At 41.2% G+C, this 21,801-nt stretch overlaps 1 protein-coding gene across 1 annotated transcript in view; it reads right to left on the reverse strand.

Moving 5' to 3' along the window:
• Positions 1 to 21,801, reverse strand: part of LOC149143678 (uncharacterized) — a 31,915-nt gene that overhangs the window by 3,083 nt on the left and 7,031 nt on the right. The window lies entirely within an intron of this gene.

Genomic DNA, 21,801 nt, shown 5'->3' on the forward strand with positions numbered 1-21,801 from the left:
AAATGTGTAATATCATGTCTAGTGCTACATCACACATAACAGTGAATCATTTCCTAAATACTAAGTCCTGAGTCCCAACCCAGCCTCAAAATATCAACAAAAAATATAATAATGTATCTCATATCATGAGTCGTAATGTCATCTACAATGAAATGAACCAAATAACTAATACTATTGATTTCCTCGGTCCCTTTTGTGAGAAAATGTAACAGCTTTCCCTCTAGATGAAGAAGGCATTGGGGTTGGCAGTGGACTCTGTTGTGCTCTAGAAGCTGAAGAACTAGGAGCTATAGGAGGTAGACAACGTCCTCTACCGATGACAGGGGTAGGTGGTGTCACTTTCTCCTCCTGTTGCTCCTCCTCCTCCTCCTATTGCTTCTCCTCCTCCTCCACCTCTACCCCCTCCACTACCTCTTGCTCCAACCAATCAAGGGTCGACTCCATGATAGGCCTCTCGGCCTCAACCCTCCACGCATTAGTGGTGTCAATCCCATCCAATGAGATGGCCTCCACATCAAGTATCCTCTCAAGTTGCCTCACCCACAATCGAAGATTGTAGTAGACGTAGACCATGTCATTAAGTCGTTGGGACTCCAATCTTTACAAAGGTCATAAATTAATAAATTATAAATAATAAATCAATAATTATAAAAATTATTATTTAATGAATTCAAAAAATTAATTAGAAATTTGGAATATTTTAACCTTGTTGCGCTTCTTGGTATGTATTTTTTCAAATACACTCCAATTGCGCTCGCATCTCGAGGAGTTACATGTTTGGTTGAGCACTCGAATGGCAAGCCTTTGGAGATTGAGTACTCTGCCACCATAGCTTCTCCACCATGCATCTACAACAAATAAGATAAACATAAAAAGAAAAAATGAAATTTGAAAGTTGAAGCAAAGTATGAACTTGAAGAGAATGAAATTTGAAACAAACTAAAGCTTACCTGGCATTTTAGTCTTTCTATCCACAACAGCGATGTCGAAGCTAAATGTGCCACCTGCCATCTTTTATATCTCCATTTCTTTGAAGATTTCTACACGTTCTACTGAAGATGGCACAATCCTTTGAACACAAGTGAAGAATCCATCCATGACTTCAACATCAAATAAGAAACCACAGGAGTAAAAAAATGTGGGGTTCAGGTAGATCCTTGCAGCATGAATGGGACGATGGAGTGTATAGTTCCATTGCTCATCAATCACTTCCCATAGGAGTTGTTGCTTCTCAAACCCCTCATCCCCCTTATCATCATAGTAGTTTTGTATGGATTCTTTGGCCATATCCATGGCCTCATACAAGAAGCCTATTGCGGCCCAGAAGCTTTCCTGGTATGAAACTAACCTGCATATGGCCTCTTCCTCTGGTTTGCATTTATATAACAAAGCACGTCACTCCTCTGAAAGAAACATTCTCTTCACATCTCACATAGAATTCCGAAGGGATCGAAGAGATATGAAACTGGTGGCAAACCGTGTAATGGCAAGGAGCACCAACTCCTTGTTGTTGGTGAATGTTCTCATCAGATGAAGCACAGATGCATGATTATATATAAATTTTGTAATGTTTTCTGATGATTCAACCTTGTCCTTGACAAAAAGAATTTTTCGTATGTCCTCCAACATCAAATCAATGTAGTGTGCAGCACAAGATGTCCAAATAAGTTAGGACGCCTCTCCATAAGCATCTTGCCAACAGCAACATAATTTGCAGCATTGTCTGTTATGAATTGGACAACATGTTGTGGACCCACCTCCTGAATGAAAACGTCCAACAAATCACATAATAACCGTGCATTTTTTATATGTGCAGATACATCAACAGATTTCATAAACATTGTCCCCTTGGGACAATTAACCAAGAAGTTAATAAAGCTTCTACCCTTTTGATCGGTCCAACCATTTGACATCATAGTGCATACTGTGTGTGTCCATAATCCCCTAAACTCCTCCAATCTCTTAGTGCGGTCAACCTTTTCATTTTGAAGAATGCGCCCTCTAAAGTCATCATATGAAGGGACTTTGTACCCAGGGCCAACAATAGCAATAACATCAACTGAAAGCTAGAAAAAGGGATTGTTCCTGGCAACACTAAAAGAAATATCACTCCAAAGTAGAAACTTTCCCAACAACATGTCAGCTTCTTCCTTCTCCACTTTTTAAATAACTAACGAGATACATGGTTTAATGTTCATATTTTCCGGAGAAATCACATAAAGAACAAAAGGTCTTGGTGATGAACCTAGATCTAGGTTCGAAACGCGTCGACCCTTTGTTCTCTATGTGATTTCTCCAGAAAATATGAACATTATATCATGAATCACAGAAGCATAAAATCTGAGAGATACATGGTTGTGCACTAGGTGTGGTTCTAGGAACAAAAAATGATGAGCAGTTATGAGGGTGGGTGTAGATGCTGATGGTGAAGAAGAACTAGTACCACTCTCACTTTCACCTCCCAATCCTGACACTCCACCTCTACTATTTGACTCTTTAGAGTTGCCTTGGTAAGTTTGGTTGTCTCTATTCTTTCCAATGATATGAGGAATCTTCGAATGAATTTTGGATTTGTATTTGAGCAAGGCCCTACCTCGTGTCCAGGAATTTGTGCAAAGTGGAACTTCAATCTGTATATTCCCCCCTTGTCATATGTTGCCCACATAACTTGCAACTCAAATTTGATTTGCAAACCCCCCATCAGGTTCACCAAATTCCCACAGAGGGTCCAATTTCCTTGGCATGTTTGTAACTTTGTTGAACTCGAGTTTTAATGTAAGTTGAAATTTGAAGTTTGAACCTAGAGCTCAAGAAAAATTGTAAGTTAAACAAATGAAATTAAAATTTACATACAACATTTTTAATTTTTTACAAAAAAAACCCTCAACTCAATGCAACAATAATGGCAAAAAATATACATTCAAACCCAAGCAAAAATAATGGAAAAAAACTAGGGCACAAGAAATTAAACAAATAAAACTAACAATCAAGTTTTTACATTTTTGACCAAAAAAAACCCTCTCCACTAAATGCAATAAAAATGACAAAAAAACACACTCAAATCCAAACAAAAATCATGGAAACTAAATGGGTGATAGAAACCCGTAGAAAAACAAGAAAACAAAAACAAAAAAATGGTCAATTTGATGCCCATACCTGAAAACCACGCTCTGCTAAAAAAAACTTGGTCCAAACTTGAATTTTTTTGCTTTGAATGCTAAATTCCTCCACTTTTCTACTCTCTTGCTGTTGTAGATGAGTTCTCTTCCTCCTTAGCTCTCACTCTTGCCCTCTATCTGCAAAATGAGCCAAAAAAACCGAATTTAGCCTTTAAAACCGCATTGTTTTCCAACCCCATGATTTTTATGGATCGGCTCGTAAAAATCGCGATGTTCGCAACACTACTAAAATCTTCCCTAAGCAAGCCAAACACACTAATAGTTTCATAGTAAAATTTTCCTATTTGTTTGGCTAGTTGGGCATTGAATTTTGAGCTTACAAACAACAGTTCAAGGGAAGTAGTACAAATGTACTACTAATAAATTACATGCATTTACTATGCCCATATATTATTAGCCTTGAAACCAATGAAACATATATTATGAGATCCAAGGAAAATATCATTATTTATACCAAGCTCCAAGAGAATCCATTTCTACCTTTCTTCATTATCCAACTCAGAGGTGTTTAGCTCTCTATATTTGGGGGTGATTATTCATTAACAATAGACCTAGTGGGACAGGTCCAGGCTCAATTCCACCAACTTGGTCACTTCTTACAACCCATCTAAAAGAATAGAGGCATTAAGTGGCGTGCAAATTCACCAGTTCAGGATACAAAGGACATTAGGTCATCACTCCTTCCTGTTCTATTAGGGGATAGCTCACTCACACAAGATCGCTTGGACATACCCACTTTAGTTTGTTCTAGTGCAAGGCCATGTCCCTTCCAAATCAATTAGTCACATCCCCTTGATAGATTCTTCTCTTTGGCTTTGGATGTTAGGAGAGTTGCAGCTAATCATTCCTTTGCCCCCTCCCAAGACTACCAAGAGATGTTCCAACTTCCCTCAGTCCAAGGCACTCCCCAATGGACAGATTATCAGGCTTTGTATCAGTGCTTTCGCAGTTAGTTAATGTGACAAGGATGTTCTTTCTTTTACCTCTACATCTACTTCTACCTAGAGTGTAGTGTCATTCTCCTTGCTAGGGATTACCTTCTTGGTATACCCTTTCCTACTCATTAGTTCATTTTTAATTTGTGTTTCACTTCTTTAAGGAAAATTGGAATAAGTATAGCATAGCACATTGTTGGAATGTGCAACTAAATATGAATGATATGCGTAAAATGCTCTATTATTCAGAAAGATATTACATATAAATACATTATGTGACCATTGGATTCATCTTCCAAGGTCTCTTGGACTACATTGATTTTTCACATTCAACACCCAAAACCCTTGGTGGATTAGATGTCCAACATTCCCCCCCTTAATCCAAAGGGGTATATATGAGTCCAAGAAGAGAGTTGTAATACAAAAGTGGCAGTCAATGGCTGAATGTGCTCTCTGAAAAGGTGGTTTTTAAGGAAGACCACAAACCCAAAAGGTGGGAGAACTCGAGGTCTCAACTGGTGTGGTTTAAGGATGACCACCAACACTGGAACGCCTAGTACAGTTCCTGGAACTCTTCCAAATCTGGCTAGAAGTTGAAGTCTTCTACTAGAGGAAGTGTTTCCTAATGCTTTGAAAAGGGAAACCATTGAGGTCTCAACCTGGAATGCTTGATGCAGTTCTTGGAACTCTTCCAAATCTAGCTACAAGCTGAAGCCTTTTGCTAGTGGAAGTGCTCCCTATTTTTCTGAAAAGGGAGACCATTGAAGTCTCAACCAGCGGTGGTTTAAATTTGACCACCAACTCTAAAACGCTTAGTGCAGTTCTTGGAACAATTCCAAATCTGGCTAGAAGCTAAAGTCTTCTACTAGAGGAAGTGCTCCCAATTTCGATTTGAAGATGACCGTAAACTGAATCACGCTTATAACTTTGACTCCGACTGCAACTTTGATACTGGTACAGGGGCTATGCTTTTGGTGTTGATCTGGTTGTGGCTTAGGCTCTTCGAAACTTGTAGTTGATCATCAATTCCCCCTATCAGATACAAGGTGAGAAGATGATATCATTGTTACTCAAGCTCGCTTGTACATGCTTGATTGATAGGGCTTCAAAAAACAAGAAGCCTCATTGTCAATCCCCTCTTATCCCATACAAAATGAGAGGATGAATATGTTTATAAAGTGTTCACATGGATGAAGATCAAAAAACAATGATCCTTCATGCACGGAACTCAAGAAGGGTGTCGGTTTCTACCGAAAATGCACCCATTTACAATGCAATTTCACTGGTAAACTTACAAAAAAACACCATTTGCCAGTTACCATTCTTTTTAATTTGAATGCCCAAGAAGTACAATGTTTCTAAAACTGAGGAAAGACGCCCAAGGCCAACAAACACAAACTTGTGGTTGCAATATCGTCACAATACAAAGATAAATGGTAGTGATGCCCAAAAAAAATATATCAACTGTGCCAAATTATCTTGCTTTCCAATAAAAGAAATTGTGTCCAAATCCAGCCTCTCAAAGGCTCTCTCATGTCATCCATTGTTGATATGGCAGGGTATTGATTTTAGTTAACAATGGTATGTTCTATGCTTAGCACAATTACTTCAACGTTCCTTTAGCAACCCAATGACAATTTCCAATTTAGTTTTCCAATAGCAATAACATTAACCATTAATCACATAGATAGTAAAAGTAGATAGAACATGAAACAAAATAAAGAAGACAAGCCCAGACAAGAGGACACTAGATTTGACGAATGCAAGGGAAAAACCCCAAAGTGGGGAAAACCCTTTGATCAATTCTTCTTATTATTATATCAAATGTTCAGCAGAGAGAGAGAGAGTACAAAAATTCAAAGTTGACTTGCCAAATCACAGTCAAAACTACAGTCGAATTCAATCCTAACCAAAAAGTCAAAGATGGTCAATGCAACAACAAATCTTCCTCTTTATAGCTTGATCATACCCAGTCAAACTCGGCTTGATAAGGTGGTCAAAGTTAGATCAAAACAGTGATAAAAACTACAGTCAAACTTGGTCAACTCTACGGTCAACCTTGCAGTCAGCCCTATGGTCAAAGTGCCCATAAATTCTCGGCCTATGCCAAACAGTACAGCTTGCCAAAAACGAAAAAGGATGAGTCAAAGTGCCTGGTCAACGTTGGTAAAACCCTGAACGGTTTTGAAAATTCAGCCCTGTAATCTGTTTGAAATTCATCCTCCTTTGCCACACGTGTGAGAGAAAGAGAATGCCCAATAGCTATACAAACCAATGAGAGAAGGAGAGAGAAGAATGTGTGAGTGATGATGATGCCAAATGAGGCGAGAGGTCACTTGTATTTATACAAGTCGTTGAGGGTGAAGAGACACATCCATTGGGCTTCATGAGCCTACATGATGATGTGGCTAACCTAAACAATTTGCACATGTGTGGGCATAAATTCAAAAACACACTTCTGCTTGTCCAAATTGGATGATCTTTATGCCAATTTTGGTCCTCTCGAAAAGAGGAATTTAATGCAATCATCATCTCCACCAAATGAGTTGTCCCAAGGTGGAATTTGGCCCTAGTTGCCAATTTTAACACTCCCTCTCAACTAGGGAGAATTCCACCTACAAATCCATCCATCATCATCGATCATCATGCCATCTTGTCGTCATGTACCATCTTTGTATCTCATCTCATCTTTGCTCTGTTGAACACTCGTATGAATAGTGAAGAAGAATCGATCGAGAGTGAGTCACAAGACCTTACCACTCTCCACTGAAAAAAGACAATGCAAAGGTAGAACCTCAGTTAGACTTGATACCAGATCAAGTTGTTGAACATCATGCATCCTAGACATAGGGAGTACGGGAGTACACGATGCGTCCATCGGCAGTGCTATGGTCCCTGTCCACTTTTCCCAACTCATTGGCCAAATGAGAGATACTTCCCATGAGTCCCGAACTACATGGGTAGGATGTATGTTGGGGCATTCGCAGGAGAAGGTGAACCACTCATCCTGCTTATATGCCATAGAACAAGGTGAACCACTCATCCTATGCATATGTCAATCGTAAGGGAACGTGAACCACTCACCCTATGGTCGCTCATAGATTCAATGTTAAGTTATGGTATGTTCTATTCCATAGATTAGCAATCACATGTACATAAAGTAAAGTGCAGATAGAACATTAAACGATCGACAGAAAACAAGCCAAGACAAGAGACACAAGATGTGGTGGCTAGCCAGGGACAAACCCCACAATGTGTGGGGAAACCCTTTGATCAAATCTTCTTTTATCTTCAATAATTCAGCAGAGAGAAATAGTACAATAAATCTGATTCATATCAGCAGTAGCAAACCCTAGATCAGCAGCATCAGCATTAGCGGCTTCATCATCAAACTAAGGCAGACAATATCTCACAAACCGACCATCGGATCGGCTTGATTCCACCACCAAAAGTTGCGGCTTCTAAAGGAGGTTCAAATGAACCTACAGCGCAGTTCAGATGAGAAGATCTTCTAGTCCACGCAGGTCAAACTTTACTTCTGCAGTTGCAGCTTTAGTTTCGGCAGCTTCCGGCTTCAAACTAGGGCAGTCGATATCTTGCAAACCATCCATCGGATTGACTTGATTCCACCACCAAAAGTTGCGGCTTTCAAAGGAGGTTCAGATGAACCTACAGCACAGTTCAGATGAGGAGATCTTCTAGTCCACGCAGGTCAATATTTACTTCTGCAGTTGTAGCTTCAGTTTCAGTAGCTTCCGGCTTCACATGTGTGAGGGAGAGACCATTTTCTGCGCAATAGAGAAGAAACTCTTTTCTGCGCAGTAGAGAGAGAGAGATGTGATGAGATGAGTGAGTCCAAATGAGGAAAATTTCTCCTGTATTTATACACAATGTTGGTGTTTAAATAGATGCGACTGTTGAGCTTCTGAGCCTATATTCCATAATCAAAATAAATTCATATCTCCATGAATACTTATCGGAATCAGATGATCTTTATATCAATCCTACACCTCTCGACGAGAGGAATCTAATAAAAATATTATCAGCCATGAATAAGATGAGCCCCATGAAGTTTTGCCCTAGTTGCCAATTTTAACACTCCCTCTCAACTAGGGAGAACTTTATCTGCAATCTATCTATTGGTCGTTACTATTCATCCATCAAATGCACTGCCCTGTACAGCCTGTCCCTTGCCTTGCTCTGCTCAATTCTACCTGTTTTGCTTTGTCTTGTTCTGCGTTGTACTGATCTGTATTGTTCTGCTCTGTTCCGCTTTGCTCTTGCATTATTCTGTTCTGCTCTGCTTTTGTCTGAATTATGAAGAAGAAGAAATGATCGAGGATGTATCATACTAACTCAAAGTCAGTCTCAGAGTATGTACCATTCGTCCCAGACCAGTCTCAACCAACCCGAAGTCAGCGTCATAGTGAGTACAACTCCGCTGGTCTCAAACCAGTATCATCCTCCACTGACTCAAAGTTAGTCTCACAGTGCGTACCACTGGTCCCAGACCAGTCTCAACCGACCCAAAGTCAGCTTCATAGTAAGTACCACTCCTACCACTGGTCCCAGACCAGTATCGCAGTCTCAGAGAGTGTACCACTGGTCCCAGACCAGTCCCAACCGACCCGAAGTCAGCGTCATAGTATGTACCACTCTTACTGGTCCTAGACCAGTATTGCACTGACACAAAGTTAGTCTCAGGGTATGTACCACTGGTCCCAAACCAATCTCAACCAACTCGAAGTCAGTGTCATAGTATGGTACAACTCCTACCACTAGTCTCAGACCAGTATCATTGATCCTAGATCAATGGAGGTCATCCTAGCGTAGGGAGTACGGTAGATACAACGATGCGTCCATCGGTACTACTATGGTCCCTAACTTCATTTCCCTGCTCATTGATCAGATGAGAGGTACTTCCCATGAGTCCCACACTGCATCGGTAGGATGCCTCGACAGGAGAACTAATCAATCATGTCCTCACAGGAGAACACATCAATCCAAGCTGCCATGGAGAACACATCAATCCAGGCCTCACAGGAGAACACATCAATCTTGTTACAATCGCCATGGAGAACACATCAATCCAAGCCTCACAGGAGAACACATCAATCCTGCTACAATCGCCATGGAGAACTCACAAGAAAACATCAATCTTGCTACAATGTCGCCTACAATGTCGCCACGGGGTGTACATGTATACCACCAGGGGATAGTGAATCATCCTGTGGTCATATGTTGCTCCAAGAAGCACCCCGCACCCCCCTAGAGCTCCCAGAGCTCAATGCATCATACATGACCCTCATCGGAGGGTCTTTGAACAACTCCAAGTTGTTCTCGGAAAGTCAAAAATTTTACTTTCCCAAGGGGTTTTGTCAGAATGTTGGCAAGCTGTTCATCTGTACCGATATGTTGGAGCCTTATAGCTCCCCGCTGCACCATCTCTCGAATATAGTGGTATCTGATATCGATATGCTTGGAGCGATCATGAAATATGGGATTCTTTAACAAACGAATCCCACTTTGGTTGTCACAAAGGATCACGGTGGTATCCAATGTAAATCCAAACAGCTCACTGAAGAGCTTTCGCAACCAAATTGCCTCACAGGAGGCCATGCTGGCAGCAATATACTCTGCTTCGACGGTGCTCAAGGCCACCGACTTCTGCTTCCTGCTCATCCAGGATATTGAAGCAAATCCCAAGGAGAAACAACACCCGGAAGTGCTCTTACGGTCCTCCACATTGCCTGCCCAGTCAGCATCTGTGTATCCAAATAGTCTCACATCTCCGACAGTGTATCTTAACCCATAAGTGATAGTGCCACGAAGATATCTCAACAGATTCTTGGCACCAATCCAATGTATGTGGTGGGGTTCAACCATATGTTGACTCAACGTGTTGACTGCGAAGCATATATTTGGACGGGAGTTCACTAAGAACATTAATGCTCCGACGAGTTGCCGATACTCGGTAGCATTTCGTCAAACAGGTCCAACAGCACTACCACTTAACTTCTTAAAGTCAAGCTCCATCGGGGTAGTTACAGGCTTGCAGTCCGCCATACCGAATCTTTCCAATATCTTCACCACACATTTTCCTTGAGATAGGAAAGTTTCTCTTGGCTTCTACCACACTTCAAGTCTTAGGAAATAGTGCATCAGTCCTAGGTCCTTCATTTCAAATTCAGAAGCCAACTCCCTCTTACATTTGAGAATGAGAGGGTCTGCACTTGTTAGAAAGAGGTCATCCACATACAACACCAGTATGAGAGGTTTATCATCTTCAACCTTAAAGTAAAGGTTAGGATCGGCTTCACTCCTAGTGAATCCCAGCGTCATCAAGTAGCTATCGATCCTCTCATACCATGCTCGGGGTGCTTGCTTCAGCCCATAGAGAGCCTTCTTCAACCTGCATACATGAGATTTTCACTCATAAATTTCAAATCCTTCAAGGTGCTCCACGTAGACCTCTTCTTTGATTGAGTCGTACAAGAACACAATCTTGACATCCATCTGATGTAGGTTCCACCTTGTGAAGCGGCAAGGGCTATGATCGAGCCGATGGTCGTATATCTGGCAACAGGTGCAAATATCTCATCATAGTCTATACCTTCCTTCTGGGAGAAACCACGAGCAACAAAACAAGCCTTATACTTTTCCGTACTTCCATTTGCTGCATGCTTTATCTTGTAAAGCCATTTGGAAGTAACAACTGTCTTGTCCTGGGGTCTGGGAACTACTTCCCAGACATCATTCTTCATGATAGACTCATATTCTTCGGTCATAGCATCCTTCCATACTTGATGCTTAACGGCATTTGAGAATGATGAAGGCTCATTTTGTATGATTGTGCTCATGATGGTCAGGTATCCCTGATACCTATTAGGTTTCTTACTTTCACGAAAGGTTCCTCGGGGTGCAGCATGTCCTTCAGCATCATCAAGTAGCCCCCTAAGCCATGAAGGCCTCTTCCTAGAAGAGGAAGGCTCATGTGGAGGAGGATCAATCGAATCCATGGGTTCTTCTACATCAGGCATTGATTCATCATCCTTTTCTTTCGGTTCCCTAGTGTCGGCTTCTTGAGAGCTCCTCAAAGTCGGAAGATTGTTCACCTTGCTGAGAGCCATATCTTCATCAAAGGTGACATCATGACTAATTACGACTTCCCTTTGACCGGCTACATAGATTCTATAGCCTTTAGTATTTTCACCATAGCCCATGAAAATTCCCTTCTTTCCAGATGCACCCAATTTATTTCTTTTCTCTTTCGGCACATGAAAATATACAGGGCTTCCAAAAATTCTAAAATGAGAAACATCAAGTTTCTTACTAGTGAACTTTTCTTCAAGAATCTTGGAACCCAATGCTTGATGAGGGCATCGATTTTGTACATATACGGCAGTGTTTGCAGCTTCAGCCCATAGAAACTTTGGAAGTCTTTGATCATGTAACATGGCCCAGACAGCTTCCATAATTGTGCGGTTCTTCCTTTCCGCCACACCATTCTGTTCAGGAGTATATGGTGTAGTAGTCTCCCTCTTGATGCCAACCTCTTTACAAAAATCATGGAACTCATTAGATTCATATTCAGTCCCATTATCAATTCTTAAGATTTTGATCTTTTTTTCGGTTTGATTCTCGATTAGGTGTCGAAACCAAGAGAACACTTCATCCTTCTTTTTCAAGAAGTATATCCAAGTCTTTCAAGAATAGTCATCTGTAAAAGTAAGATAATATGAATATCCTCCCAAGGAGTTCACAGGCATCATACCAGATATGTCTGAGTGAACTAGTTGTAATATATCGGAGGTCTTGCTTTGACTTGAAGGGAATGGTCCCCTTTTGAGCTTTCCTTCGACACATCCCGGACATACACCTTCTTTCTCTACTTAGAATTTGGGCATCCCTGTTACCATCTGTCTTACATCGGGTAGAGCTTTGTAATGAAGGTGGGCAAACCTCCGATGCCAAAGTTCGAACTGAAGAGTTGTGTCACAAGACATGACACCTAGCGAACTTCCACCGACCTGATATAAAGAATCAACTCGAAACCCAAGAGTGAAAGCATCTTTAACATTATTTTTCCATATACGTACCTTGCCATCGCTGAAGGTTACCTTGTAGCCTTTGTCTTCCATTGCCGAGATGGATACCAGGTTCTTTTTGAGATCAGGTACATATAATACATCTTGTAAGTGAATCGTATTACCTTGATTCAATTTGAGAGAAACATTGCCTACACCTTTCACGGGGTATTTCATGTCATCTCCAAGGACAATTTCCAAGTTAGTTTCTTTCTCTACCAGATTATGGAGTACTTCTTTGTAACCAGTGAAGTGTCTTGAGGCACCACTATCAATAAGCCAAATTCCCATTGAGTCCGAAGGAGCGGAGGTAGATAGAGCAGCTGGTAGATAATATTCAGCCTGCTTATTGTCAACAGTGTTAGATTCATACCTGGAATTTCTAGCCTTCTTGAATGGTTGCCCTCTTCCTTGATTTCCAGCATTCCTTTTACCTTTGTTGTTGAATTTTCCACTCCTTCGATTACCATGAGAGGGATTTTGATCATCGTCACGGTGAGAGTCTTTTCTATCAAAACATTCCCTTGCATAGTGACCTGCTTTATTGCAAATGAAACATTGTCCTTTTCTTCCACCCTTAGGTCCAGCCTTTCTTTTCGATTTAGACCCAGAATTATTTATTTTCTTAGCATGAGAAGAAAAAGCAACAGGAGGACCTTTAGGGGAATTTCTTGCTCTTCTACCCTTGTTTCTTCTTGAATGCATCTAGCCATTAATTCCTCGAAACCAGGAATTACATTATTGTTCAGAAGAGTAGTCCTGAACACATACCATTCAGATGGTAATCCTCCAAGAGTTGTGAGTGCCATTTCTCTATCAGTAATAGTCTCCCCAATAGATAGGAGATCGTTCTTGATCTCGGTGATTCTTAAGAAGTATGCTTGCATACTCTCATCTTTACCCTTCTTGATTTCCCTCAGCTTATTTCTAAGAAACAAAACTTGATTTGCATCATTAACTTTAAATAAACTCACCAGTCTATCGTAGATTTCCTTAGAGGTGTCTAGTTCAAAGATGTAGGCCACCAAGCGCTTGTCGATAGAGTCCCGGATGATCTTCTTCGCTTTAATTTCTTTGTTCTTCCATTTGTTCCTCACAGCTGGAAGTGCATTTCATGGAGGCTCAACAATATTGCCTCTCACATGATCTAACACTCCTTGATCCTCAAGGGTTAGATCGATAAACATCTTCCATCCATGATAGTCAGCTTTCTCACGGAGCTTGTCTTTGGCAGGAAAGAGTGTTGAGGACCCCATTGTTCTTTTAGGATAGCTTTGCCAATCTTCTTTTCGGTGATTGCTCTTGCTCTTGCTTGGGCTTTGTCTTCACCTCAGCTCTGATACCATGTTAAGTTATGGTATGTTCTATGCTTATAACAGTTTACTTCTTTTTCTTATTATATTCCATAGATTAGCAATCACATGTACATAAAGTAAAATGCAGATAGAACATTAAACGATCGACAGAAAACAAGCCAAGACAAGAGACACAAGATGTGGCGGCTAGCCAGGGACGAACCCCACAATGTGTGGGGAAACCCTTTGATCAAATCTTCTTTTATCTTCAATAATTCAACAGAGAGAAATAGTACAATAAATCTGATTCATATCAGCAGTAGCAAACCCTAGATCAACAGCATCAACATTAGCAGTTTCATCATCAAACTAAGGCAGACAATATCTCACAAACCGACCGTCGGATCAGAGTGATTTCACCGCCAAAAGTTGCGGCTTCCAGAGGAGGTTTAGATGAACCTACAGCGCAGTGTAGATGAGGAGATCTTCTAGTTCACGCAGGTCAAACTTTACTTCTGCAGTTGTAGCTTTAGTTTTGGCAGCTTTCGGCTTCAAACTAGCGCAGTTGATATCTTGCAAACCGTCCGTCTGATTGACTTGATTCCACCACCAAAAGTTGCGGCTTTCAGAGGAGGTTCAGATGAACCTACAGCACAGTTCAAATGAGGAGATCTTGTAGTCCACGCAGGTCAATATTTACTTCTACAGTTGCAACTTCAGTTTTAGCAGCTTTCGGTTTCACATGTGTGAGGAAGAGACCCTTTTCTGCGCAGTAGAGAAGAGACTCTTTTCTGTGCAGTAGAGAGAGAGAGATGTGATGAGATGAGTGAGTCCAAATGAGGAAAAGTTCCCCTGTATTTATACACAATGTTGGTGTTTGAATAGATGTGACTGTTGGGCTTCTAAAGAAAAAGCATAATTGGCCACATTCAACAAGAAAATGTACTACAAAATGCAAAATATGGCTGGGACAAACACATTTAGCACGTGGGCAAAAGCCAATGCATGAGCTCTACCCCATTCCCATGTCCATCACCATGGTTCATATAGGCCCTAGATGAGTCTCCTCTATCATTCAGAAACCCATTATTGTCCCAACCCCTGGCGGGCAATGAACCGCCCAACCTTTAAGGGGGTATACACTGCTATACTTTTCACATCATGCTCTCATTCCTTGAGCCCCGAGCAATTAACCAAAGAAAAATCATAGAAGGCAAAAGGCATATGAAGAAGGGTTGAAAAATCAATGTTGGAGCAACTCTTGTACCACGATTGCTCCATCCTATACATTATTTACCCAAAGTGTGGGCTCCCCTTTGCTAGCTACCCTTGTGTCGTGGCATGTAACCCAAGATTGCCCCTTTCATCCCCTACTTCGTTCAATCACTTTATCACATGCCACCACCATTTGAAGGATGTACGATGGACATATTATCCCCATTAAAAGTGGAAACCACCTAATAGGGTACTCGGTTAAACCCCCTTGGAGCTTGGAGACATTAGCACATGCCAAAGCCCACTATGGAAGGGCACGCCATTATGAAGTGCCCATTTGTTGCCCATGGTTTGTAAATTCTTTAACTCAATTTCATTAATGACTTGGTGTACTAGAGGGCAAGGGGGCACATTGGATCTTATGCAGGATTGCAGATGGTCTCCATCTTGGGTTTGGTCTCCCTATACGGGGTCCTAAGCCTCCAGAGGGCTACATTGGCATTGTAGGGCGTGTGTAGAGAGCCATGGGCCTCCACAGCAGTAGACAGCATTCCATATATCCCCATAGACATTCAAAGATTGCACAAGATTCACCTATTGGACGAGGAAGATGCATCTGGTTCACCATACCTAGTCAGCCCCACAATTATACCATGCACTTGGCAGATGACCCAAGACCTGTATGATGATGTGGCATCACTTATACCATCATCCGAGCCCTTGCAAATGGTCTACAGGCATCTTCGATCTGTTTGGAGACCCATGAGGACACTTGTGTGCCCCCACACCCATTGGGAGCACCACAAGTCTACTATTTGAGAACAAGGGGCCAACCCCTTGTCCACTACTTTTGGGAGTCCTATTTCGCACCATGGCACCTATGGACTTTATCAGGCCTCCTCTAAGGCCCAACGACATGTATTATTGATCATTCGACCTCTTGAGAGGCTTATTCTTTTGATTATGAGCTAGTTTGGTGGGCTTGTCACCAAAAGTTAGTTATCTTGCACATTATTTTATTTTAGGGATTGTATTAGGCCTCATTAGGCAAATCGAATTCATTTGGACATGTATAAATACAAGTGATGTGATTTCATTTCAACATCATCACTTGGATTGGACTTGTATCTCTTGGGGATGAATTTTTGGAGCATGGAATGAATTTTGATGTTTGGATCATTTTCTCTTGTCTTGGAGCTTCTTGATTGGCAAAATTTAGATGGTTGGATATACTCTTATACATGTAAGTGCAATTTAATGCTACTCTTTCTATTTTTGTCACATACATTGTTGTTGGGATTTCACTATACTAGGGCTAATTTACTGCATTTGTTTATACAATGTTGTGGAAATTTTGTTTCTAAATAGTGATGCTTCATGTATAAGCCATCTATTTTGCAAAACGAAGTATAAAGTCTTTAAAGTTGTTATTGTTGTTGCCTTAATGCTATGCAAAGTTGTCTTTGAGGCCTCCTTGACATAGAAAATATAATATCCATAATTATAATTACTCTTGACTTCAATCTCCCCAAAGGATTAGGCACTAGTCCACCATAAGGTGATCACCTTAAACATAATTTTCTTCCCTCACCTCTTCTTTTCTAGGCCTAGCCCATAGGTCACCTAGGGCATCACTTATCTCACAATCTAGCCATCCAAATACTTTATTTTTGGTCCACAACTACGTCGGATTTTGCTCTAGAGGCCCTCCAAATTTCAAGCAAATCCAACGGTGGGGTCTCAAGATACTACAAGCCCTAGCTCGGGGATTGTTCCTTGCCCTAGGTTTTCCTTGGCTAGAAACCTTGCTGGGATCATTGTGTTACCTTTCATTGAAAATTCCTTCCTCGATCCCCTTCTCCTCCTTAATTAGATCAAGCACATCGTTGGTTGCTCAACCCCATTCCCTTGACCTAACCTTAGGTCCACTTGGTCCCGTGTGGTTCCACAACTTATTGAAGTCGATTTCACAAAGACCACTTGGAAGCCAAGTTTCCACAAGGATTTTAGGAGCTAAGAATCTTCTTGACAAGTCATATACTCAAACCCTAGTTCTTAGAATTCCCCTAATCCCTTCCTAGAGAGCCTTTCATCTTGCTTTCAAAGCAAGCAAGCCATATATCTGAGCCTCTCTTGTGAATAGGCTTTTAGGATCACCTCTCATCCTATCATTGATCCATTCAATTTCGTGATCCTTATTATAACGGGTCTCCTCCCATCGGTGAAAGTTCGTAAAGAGTAGGGAGCCTTAGCTGAGGTGATAGTGGGTTATTGCTCCATTGTTGCCCTTGACCTAGTGATAGTCCTTCAAGGATCCCCTTTTAGGACCCCTACTAGATTGAGCGATAACATTTTGGCGTCATTGTCGGGGACACGAAACGTGTGTTTTTTCCCCATAAAACATATTGACATATCATTATTGGCAACTCCATTGGAAGAACAAACCCTAGTTCTTCATTCCACTCAAAAGTTAATGCTTGTAGGGTGAAGCAAGCATCTAACAAGGCACTTCATTTCACCTTGGCGACTCCATTTTAATCCTAATATGCAAAATCATAAAAAAAATGGACTATCGGAAAAGGGAGATTTATCTTAGTCCTACATTTGCAAAACTCAATGACCAAGACATTCAAGAACTACAAAAGAATGTGGATAAATATGCAGAGTCTTATCAAAATATATTGGAAGGTATGGATATGGAATTCATGCTCAGGTTTTATAGGTCGCAACAAGCGCAACTCAACACAGTGAGGTGTTCCTATGAGGAGGATCCTAGTTGTCTCCTTGACTTTGCTCGCCTAACCTATGCTCTGAATATTCTAGATAACCTAATCAAAGACAAATATTATAACCAGGTACAAAGTCCCACAAAGGGTAATCAATTGAATGGTCAAGGTGACATCGAAGAAAGCTCGAGTGTAAGCAAGGATGATGAGCAAATAGAATTGGAAGACAATGGTAATGAGAAGGGAAACATCTCTTCTGATGATGACAAAGAGTTGGATCCTGTAAGCCTCCAAATCATGCAAGAAAGAATGGATGAATATAGTAGGTCATGCAGGGGGTTAGTAAGGGAATGTAATTCTAATGAAGTATTCTTTCATTTGCACGAAGAAGAGGTGAAGCTTCATAAGATGAAATGTGAATATAAAGAGAACCCCACTAATGCTCTCCTCCTAGAAGCATATTACCAAAATCATGTAACAAATACTTTAGCTATTGTTCTTCAAGGGAAGAGGGAAGAAGAGTCGCCTCGCTTGTCAACTGACCAAGATGAAGATACCCTTGAGGATCTAGCTAATGAGCAGGAAGATGAGTCCTTGTTGGGTCCACATGATGAATGGGATGATTTTGAGAACACGTGTATTGAGGATGACGAGGCTATGGAAAGTAAAGTTGAGGTTGACCTTACCTTTCTCGAGGGTATCACTCTTGATAACTCTCCTTTTGAGAACCTTGAGGAAGGTGATCCCATGAGCTCCTTGGAAGATGACATTGAAGATTATTTCCGCATCGAAAAGGAGAAATGGAAAATTGTTGGGCCTCAATTTGATTGTGCTCCCATTTATGATACTGACAAAGAGGATGAGGCTGAGATTGGTTTTCCCTTTCTCTCGAGCATTACTTATGATGACATATCCATCAATACCCTTGGGAAGGAGAATTATTATTTTCCCTGGCATGAAAAGGGGCAGTTGGAAGTAATTGATTCTCCTTTTAGGGAAAACCAAATTTTTGATGCCAATAGTAAGGAAATCAATAAGGCTCCTACCTATCCTCCTTATGATTCTATATTCAAATCACCTGAGCCTTTAGATTATGATTTTGGGGAAGAGAAACCTATTGGATATAACACTCCACCCTCCCCTTTGCCTTCTTCTCTTGTTCATCATTTTGAGAGTGATTCTCGCACTTGTTCTCATATGATCTCAAGTGACCTTGATCCCTTTCCCCTTTCTAAGTATAGTGTCGAGGAAGAACCCCTCATTGAGTATTCTTTATCTCCTTGGGCACCCCCTCAAGATCATGATCAATCTATAATCTCCCCTTTCCAGTGTGATCATCATGGGCAACCTACTTGTGTTTCTCCATCTCATCAGTCTCCCTTTCCTACTAATCATAACCCTGTAGAGGCCATAAAATATGACATAAATGATAAGGACCATAATGGAAATAATATGCCCGAGGTTGCCATCCATCAAAAGTTTATGAGCCTAATCATTGACATCTCTATATTTTGGTTAGAAGAGAGGATCTCATGGACTAGATTACATCCTTTTCTTACCTCTTCTCACGTGATCATCCATGTGTGGGCATTCTATTTTCCTACCTCCCACTGGCCTTATCATCCATGTGATTTTGTCCACATTCGCTTTGGCATTTGCTACATGAGTAATCATATAGGTCGGCATATTTATATTGATTTGATGATATGTTGGTTGCACTAGCTTTATGATTACACTTAGTATTAGTTTTGTACCATATGCATGTTAGGGTAGGATGCATTACATGTTGATTTTCATTGACATTAACATCATATGATATTCTCATGCTAGAATAATTACATTTAGATTTAAAATTGCATTTGAAAAATTATTTTCTTTATGAATCAATTTTATTGGTCTAATCCAAGCATGTGTGATCATGAGATGCCACGAAAGCATATTGCCCCGTGTCTTTCATCTATGATATGTTAAGGTAACAAGTCTAAGGAACCAGATGTTACCCACCATTTTGTGGGTGATATCCCACCTCTCGTTCGAGTAGCTTCACCTACTTTTCAAGATATCACGTCCCAGTTGGAGCTAGATGTTACCCACCATTTTGTGGGTGATATCCCTAGGAGAAAAAAATTCTTCAAAATAGTCCTCAGTCGGCAGCCAGCAGCCCTTTGCAGCCACCAACTAGCTCGTTATGTCATTTCTCCACCACCTGAGCCAGCAATGTGGTCCCTTACCCATCTATCATGATCGTATGTTTGAAGGTGGGCCTCCCAAACCTAAAGGTATGCCTTGTCATTTGGTAATAGAATATTGTAGTTTACTTATCATGGAAGCTTTTGGCATGGATTAATTGGGGGATTAGGCGGAAAGAGTGGGCTAGATCTGTGCTCTTGTCCCCTAGACCTCCTTTGAATGTTACCCTTGGACCCTAGTGTTGTGGGACCTCTTTTACTGGCCTTTGGGCTTTAGGGATGGTACTACATGGGAAACCCTAATTTTGGTTGTGGGGTCCCACTCCCTCATCCATATATATCACTCTCCTTCTGTTCATTATAACCCCATTCATCATTCCTCCAACCTAGGTCCACATTCCTCCACTGGGTCCACATAGGTTTAGCTTTCCCCTCCCCTTGTCCACGCCTTGTGTTCGGCCTGAAACGATGCCCCGGTGGTTGATGCAGCTAAAAAGAAAAGAAAAGAGAAAGCATAATTGGCCACATTCAACAAGAAAATGTACCACAAAATGCAAAATATGGTTGGGACAAACACATTTAGCACGTGGGAAAAAGCCAATGCATGAGCTCTACCCCATTCCCATGTCCATCACCCTGGTTCCTATAGGCCCTAGATGAGCCTCCTCTATCATTCAAGAACCCATTATTGTCCCAACCCCTGGTGGGCAATGAACCGCCCAACCTTTAAGGGGGTATACACTGCTATACTTTTCACATCATGCTCTTATTCCTTGAGCCCGAGCAGTTAACCAAAGAAAAATCATAAAAGGCAAAAGGCATATGAAGAAGAGTGGAAAAATCAAGGTTGGGCCAACTCTTCTACCACGATTGCTCCCTCCTATACATTATTTACCCAACTGTGGGCTCCCCTTTGCTAGCTACCCTTGTGTCATGGCATGTGACCCAAGATTGCCCCTTTCATCCCCTACTTCGTTCCATCACTTTATCACATGCCACCACCATTTGAAAGATGTACGATGGACATACTATCCCCATTAAAAGTGGAAACCACCTAATAGGGTACTTGGTTAACCCCCCTTGGAGCTTAGAGACATTAGCACATGCCAAAGCCCACTATGGAAGGGCATGCCATTATGAAGTGCCCATTTGTTGCCCATGGCTTGTAAATTCTTTAACTCAATTTCTTTAATGACTTGGTGTACTAGAGGACAAGGGGGCATATTGGATCTTATGCAGGATTGCAGATGGTCTCCATCTTGGGTTTGGTCTCCCTATACGGGGTCTTAACCCTCCAAAGGGCTACATTGGCACATGTAAGGTGTGTGTAGAGAGCCATGGGCCTCCACAGCAGTAGACAGCATTCCATGGATCCCTAGAGACATTCAGAGATTGCGCAAGATTCACTTATTGGACGAGGAAGATGCATCTGGTTCACCATACCCAGTCAGCCCCACAGTTATATCATGCACTTGACAGATGACCCAAGACCTGTATGATGATGTGGCATCACTTATACCATCATTCGAGCCCTTGCAAATGGTCTACAGGCATCTTCGATCTATTTGGAGACCCATGAGGACACTTGTGTGCCCCCACACACATTGGGAGCACCACAAGTTTACTATTTGGAGAACAAGGGGCCAACCCCTTGTCCACTACTTTTGGGAGTCCTATTTCGCATCATGGCACCTATGGACTTCATCAAGCCTCCTTTAAGGCCTGACGACGTGTATTATTGAACATTCGACCTCTTGAGAGGCTTATTCTTTTGATTATGAGCTAGTTTGGTGGGCTTGTCACCAAAAGTTAGTTATCTTGTACATTATTTTATTTTAGTGGTTATATTAGGCCTCATTACGAAAATAAAATTCATTTGGACATATATAAATACAAGTGATGTGATTTCATTTTAGCATCATCACTTGGATTGGACTTGTATCTCTTTAGAGAACTTCGCTATCCTTCTTGAAGGACCAATTTTTGGAGCATGGAATGAATTTTGATCTTTGGATCATTTGCTCTTGTCTTGGAGCTTCTTAATTGGCAAAATTTTGATGGTTGGGTATAATCTTATACATGTAAGTGAAATTTAATGCTACTCTTTCTTTCTACTTTTGTCACATACATTGTTGTTGGGATTTCGCTATACTAGGGTTAATTTATTGCATCCAT

Source organism: Pinus tabuliformis, chromosome X (genome assembly GCF_031772625.1).
Source record: "Pinus tabuliformis cultivar Carrire ecotype Pingquan chromosome X, CPIR1, whole genome shotgun sequence".
NCBI classification, from domain to species: Eukaryota; Viridiplantae; Streptophyta; class Pinopsida; order Pinales; family Pinaceae; genus Pinus; species Pinus tabuliformis.